We start from the raw sequence: 6,602 nt of genomic DNA, 5'->3' as shown, positions 1-6,602 counted from the left end.
TTTGACTTATTTCACTCAACATAATACCCTCCAGTTCCATCCACGTCGTTGCAAATGGCAAGATCTCATTCCTTTTGATGGCTGCATAATATTCCATTGTATATATATACCACATCTTCTTTATCCAGTCATCTGTCGATGGACATCTTGGCTCTTTCCACAGTTTGGCTATTGTGGACATTGCTGCTATAAATATCGGGGTGCATGTACCCCTTCGGATCCCTACTTTTGTATCTTTGGGGTAAATACCCAGTAGTGCAATTGCTGGATCATAGGGTAGCTCTATTTTCAACTTTTTGAGGAACCTCCATACAGTTTTCCAGAGTGGCTGCACCAGCTTGCATTCCCACCAACAGTGTAGGAGGGTTCCCCTTTCTCCGCATCCCCGCCAACATTGATATCTCTCAGTAATTTTTGGCACAGTGAAAGTATCACACTTTGAATTTAAGTATAACTCTTTGTTAGGGTAGAACATTTTATGATGACAGAGGTATAAAATTAATCCATTTTGTTGACAGCCTTATAAGTCCTCTAAGAAAAATAAAACAAAAAGAAAAAGCCATTCTACTGACAAGAATAGTAGGGAAATGGAATAAAATTAGTATATTTACAGGACAACCTCTAAGACCATAATCATATGGTTCCTCTCAAATGCTATAATAATGGACCACCAAACACTGTAAACAAGACATATCACTTAAAAGTTGTACACATCAACCTTAACAATCTTAGCACTGAAAGTCTAAACAATGCATATTAATTTCAGGCTTCACAAACCAAAAGAAGGCAGTCAACAGGGGATTCATAATTTTAAAATGATATGCATTATATAAAGTTTTCAAGTACTTTCTTACAAGTACAAACAAAACTTTTTTTATTCTAACAAATATGAGGGCAATGAGGGACATATTTAGAAGATACATTTCTAATGATAGAATACGGAAATTTTTGTTTTTGTTTTTGTTTTAATTTTATTTATTTATTCATGAGAGACAGAGAGAGACAGAGAGAGAGGCAGAGGGAGAAGCAGGCTCCCAAGGAGCAGGGAGCCCGATGCGGGACTCGATCCCAGGACCCTGAGATCATGACCTGAGCCGAAGGCAGACGCTTAACCATCTGAGCCACCCAGGCGCCCAGATACGGAAATTATTAAAAGTAAAATGAAGAATACTTATAAAAAGGAAATCTGGTCAATAGTAAAAAATAATATAGAAATAAAATAAAACTACTTAAAGTGTTCAATATGTAGCTTTATTTTTTTTTTAAGAGAGGAAGTACCTACATAAAGGAAAATGGTAACTGCTTACATTGGAACCTTATTTATATCTTCTGATCTAATTAGACAAAATGAGAAAAAACTTTAAAGTCTCAATCTCAAGATGAAAGAGTCAATTATGTTGATAATAATTTAACCACAACTTCTATCTTTCACAGCTAAGCAATTTCACACCCAAACAATGTTATTACAATTATAGTTTAGAATTCTTTTCATTATAAATATATGTATTTATGTTAGGAAAGTACTTATAAATACCTGAATATCTCTTTTTTTTTTTAAAGATTTTATTTATTTATTTATTTATTTGAGAGAGAGAGAATGAGAGACAGAGAGCATGAGAGGCAGGAGGGTCAGAGGGAGAAGCAGACTCCCTGCTGAGCAGGGAGCCCGATGCGGGACTCGATCCCGGGACTCCAGGATCATGACCTGAGCCGAAGGCAGTCGCTTAACCAAGTGAGCCACCCAGGCGCCCACCTGAATATCTCTTAATGAAAAAAAAAGTCTTCATTCGTCCAGTGTCCTGGGCTCATTAACTATCTTTGTCACAAAAATAAAATAATGTGAGAATTTTCTCCACATCCTTATTCTTCGTACCTTACCTAACTTTGTTTACATTTCACAAACAAGATTCACTTTCAAAAGACACTATTTTAGGGGTGCCTGGGTGGCTCAGTCTTTAAGCATCTGCCTTTAGCTCAGGTCATGATCCTAGGGTTCTGGGATCGAGCCCTGCATCGGGCTCCCTGCTCAGCGGGAAGCCTGCTTCTCCCTCTCCCACTCCCCCTGCTTGTGTTCCCTCTCTCGCTATGTCTCTATCTGTCAAATAAATAAGTAAAATCCTTAAAAAAAAAAAGACACTATTTTAAATACATTTTCCCCTCCAGAAGTTAATTCATAGAAAGAAATGTTTTTAGAATTACCACCAAAACTGATCATTCTAGATTTTCATCACTTTCTTTTAAGTCATTGAATAAAACAAATGTGTCTATGTAATTTCATATAGCAAAGAAAACTATTTTTAATTATCAATTAAAAAATGTCATTGTTATTAGAAAAAGTAGCAGTAGTACTTGGTAAAATTAAATTTAGAAAATTAACAACTATTTAAGAATTTTGGGGAGTGCCTGGCTGTCTCAGTCAGTACAGCATGCGACCCTTGATCTCAGGGTTGTGAGTTTGAGTCCCACGTTGGATGTAGAGATTACTTAAAAAAATAAAAATCTTTAAAAAAAAATCAAAGAATTTTGGAGGAGAAAGTGTGCAACTGGTTTGTGAATAATTTTTAGATACATATGAGAACTAAACTCTATATCTTAGCCTTTGTTTAACAATTTTAATGCATGAGTTATGTATCCATGATAACTTTTTGTCATCGTGTCTTTTAGGGGGATAAATGGTTACCTTTAAGTTTGCCTAATTATTTCTGTTTAGGCAAAATTATACTAGCAATGGGTTGAAGACAGTACTATCTATATTTATTTATGGTTATAGATAGAAATATGGTGAAAACTCATGATGTGATATGCACCTTTAATAAAAAAGTTTTAAAAATGAGATAAATTCAAATGATAACCTAATGAATTTTATTTAGAGTTTGAAATAGCTCTCTCTTTTTTAAGCCCATCCTTTCTCATATAAGGCTATTAATAAAACAGATTACAATAAGAAAATTAAATCTTGTCTGAGATTAAAGATGTGTGACAAAGTAGAAAGTAAAGAGTAAGAATAAAAAGATAATTCTCAAAGTGGTGGGAAGTTAATAATGATGTTCCCCGGAGATTTGAACAAGAGACTTGTATCTTCAACATGTGTATTAATAATAATGGATGATTGTGAATAACAAGCAGCTAAAATATACTGACAGTACATAATTACAATATTTAATTTTCCCAAAAAAACTGAGCAGTTGTGGAGAATTGTAAAAAGGTATAATAACTAGTGATTGAAGAACATGAAGTAGATGAAATGTAATGTGAAGTACAATGTATTACATACCTAAAGAAATAATTTAAATTACTTGCACATCCTGATGGATTCTCTAACTTCTTAGGATATTATTTTGGACAACCCAATGAAGAAGAGCGATCAACTATGATTAAATCAATAATGCAACATGTTAAAAGCATAGCTAAAAATGTAGCAATATTAAATAGAAGATGATTTTAGCATGGTTTCTATTTTAGAGGTGCCACCTTTTAAAAAAATAGTGTCAGCTTAATATTTTTGTAACATGGAAAAAGTACAAAGAAAAATACATTAATAAAATATTTAGAGGTCAGTTATAATGCAAATAATTAGTATAATACACATGCTTTCTTTTTTTTAATCAAAGCCTTGCTTAAAAATATCAGTTCCTAAGTGTTGGTGATAATTTATAAATTTATAAATCATTAAGAACAGGAATCATAGGAGAAAAAGAATCATAAAAAACAGGGACATTTGCAAATGTGAAACAGAATAATGGAAGGATTTAGTGAATTTTCTGAAGCTCACAAAACAATTGAATGACTAGGCTGGGAAGGAACGCAGGTCTCCTCCCTCCCAGTCAACATCAAAAATTATCAGATGCTTTTTGCACCCTCTTCCACTAAAAAAATTAGTAGCATAAAGCCAGTCAAGTGTTGCTCTTCAGAGCTTTTAGAAACTCAATTTAAATTGTTCTTTTAAATACTAACTTGAGTTTTATAATGATGGGGTTGTTATTAAAATGCCTAAGTGGAAATATATATTAAAACATTAAAATTAATATTTGATACAAAATGTTGACAGACATTAAATAGACTCAGTATAGATTAGAGAGACACAGGTTTCCAGATAGCTAAGTTTGAAAATTGTAGCATCTCTGTACCGATTATTTAAGATCATCAGTTTAACAGTGGACAAAAAGCCATAGTTCCCTACTGTTTGAGAACCATTAATTACTCTACAAATAACTAAGGGATTTCCTGGCCTTTCTTTAAATATAAATTCAAGATATTTAGATTATATTGCAATAATGTGAAATGTACCTGGAAACCTGAAAGACTTTTGAGGTAAACAATTTCTAGCTGATCCCCAAAAATAAAGATTTCCATTTGTGATAAATTTTATTGTGCATTGCTCTAAACATTTATGAATTTATTCATTCATTTAATGAGCACATACTTTTATTACATACTTATCATTCTCAAGTCACCTTGTGAGGTGTCATGGAGGGAAAATAAAAAGAAGCAAAACTATGTTTCTTACCTTCAAGTTCTAAGATACCAGCTTAAGAACCCTTATCAGAGAAGTCCACCTTATGGAAACTCAATCCTTACCCATTTGTGGAAGCTCCCTTACAGTGGGGGGCTGATGTCCCATTTTGGTAAAGCTTTTCTTGGTTTCAACATTGCATATGTTGCCATTGGATTACTCTTCCCAACCTTATGCATAACTCAATTTTCCTTTTTTTTTTCCTTTTTATAGTCCTTTTGCCAAGTATATGTTGTTAATGCTGGAATTGACTAAAAAGTAACCTGTGGTGGAAAATTCTGGTAAATTGTAATCCTATTGAGAATCCTGTGGGAACAGATATAACATGAAAGAATGAGGAACTACCTAAATTAACAAATTGGTGGCAAAATCTCCTTAAGGTGAGAAAAGTCCAATGACATTTAATGACAATACTTAGAGTATCGTCACAGAGCTGGTCAAACACTTAGCATCCAATCACGCTGTTAACACTTAGGGGAAGGATTAGAGAATGTCAGAGACCTCATGAGGGAGGTCTAGAAGCAACACACATTCTTCCTTCCAGTCTCTGTGGGCATCATAAATACATCTTTGGAGAAGGTTTTTATTTCAATTATGCACTAATTTCCTGTATTTTGATGTGTTAAGTATTAAAAAGTATGGAATTCCTGACAGTTCTGACATATATATGAATGATCTTAGCAACTGTGATCTAATGTGGCATGCATTGTTATTTCCATGTTATAATGGGTGAGCTGTTCCCAAAGAGGTTGAAGAATCTATTGATGATCAAAGTTAGAGCTAAACCCAGGTTTTCATAGTGAATACTTTTCAGTGCAAACTTTAACCTGACCAAGAACCTTTCAAGGAAATCCTGTTAAATTTGGCACCTTATGGACAAACCCAAGACAGAACTAATCATGAATTTGCAGAATGAGGGTTCATACTAATTAATGTATTAAAACCAATTGGGTAAGCAGCTTATAATGACCTAACTTCCATGTGTTATACTTAGGCCAAAATCAAACTGAGTAATTGCTATATTTTTAAAAGTTAGACATGTCTCAGTGTTATCCAAGTGAAGACGACTGATAAAATTTTAAACTTAAAGTCTATATTTCCTTAAGAATACATCTTTAAAAGATGCTTTTCTCTCACAATTAAAATATTTGTTTGGATTGAAAATCATAAATGTTTCTTTTTCAGTAATGTAAAGACAATGGGTCCAAAATTACTCAATTGTCTTCCTTAAGAAAATAGACTATTTCCAATAAATTTTTAAGTAATTTTGATTTTTACACAGAACAATCTTAAACTGTATCATTAAACATTTCATGCTCCCCCTTATGCTCTCCTATATTTTTTATAGAAATATATGAATAAAATTTTGCTTTTTATAAAAATATACAAGCAAAAGGGAATTTTGGAAAATATTTTTTAAATTGAATTTTAACTCACTTTTGTTAATTTTAAAACAATATATAGAGAAGAATGATAAATATATACATATATATGTATTTTTTTTTAATTGTCTGTTCCTATTATCCTAAGCATAAAGAGAAAGCATGTGTGACTGATACATGATGTAAACTATTTTAAGGTAATGATTTTAAAAGTAGATACTGTGTTTCAATTTATAATTTGTCTCAGAAAATAATGTATTTTTACTATTTTTGCAGTGATGCCTTTTGAATGCGGAGTATGTTCAATGACTCCATATGATGAATATATGCCATGACTATGGGAAAACTAGTTTCATAAATGGAATCAGGTCATTGGAACACCTCAAGTTTTATAAGACCGAGCTCATTACTTTTTTCTCTTCAAAGCCACCCCTCATCCTATGTTTCCTATTTTTGTGAATGGTTCCAACCTTCCTCTTCTCATACAAGTTGAAAACCTTCACACTCTGTCTCAAACATGTCTCTCAACCTGAGCAAGTCAATCAGACATCAATTTGTCTTTAATCCTTTTTTGGACTCTGTCCCCTTTTTTTTTTTTTTCATCCAAATACCCCTACCTTTGTTCAAACATTTGTAGTCTATTTCCTGAACTATTCTGGCTTCCCTGTCTTTGATGTCTCCTTAATATCCTTCATTCCGATGCTGCC

The sequence above is a fragment of the Leptonychotes weddellii genome, chromosome 4 (genome assembly GCF_054177405.1).
Source record: "Leptonychotes weddellii isolate Sample4059 chromosome 4, ASM5417740v2, whole genome shotgun sequence".
NCBI lineage: Eukaryota > Metazoa > Chordata > Mammalia > Carnivora > Phocidae > Leptonychotes > Leptonychotes weddellii.
The sequence above is the reverse complement of the archived record's forward strand: the minus strand, read 5'-3'. Positions refer to the sequence as shown.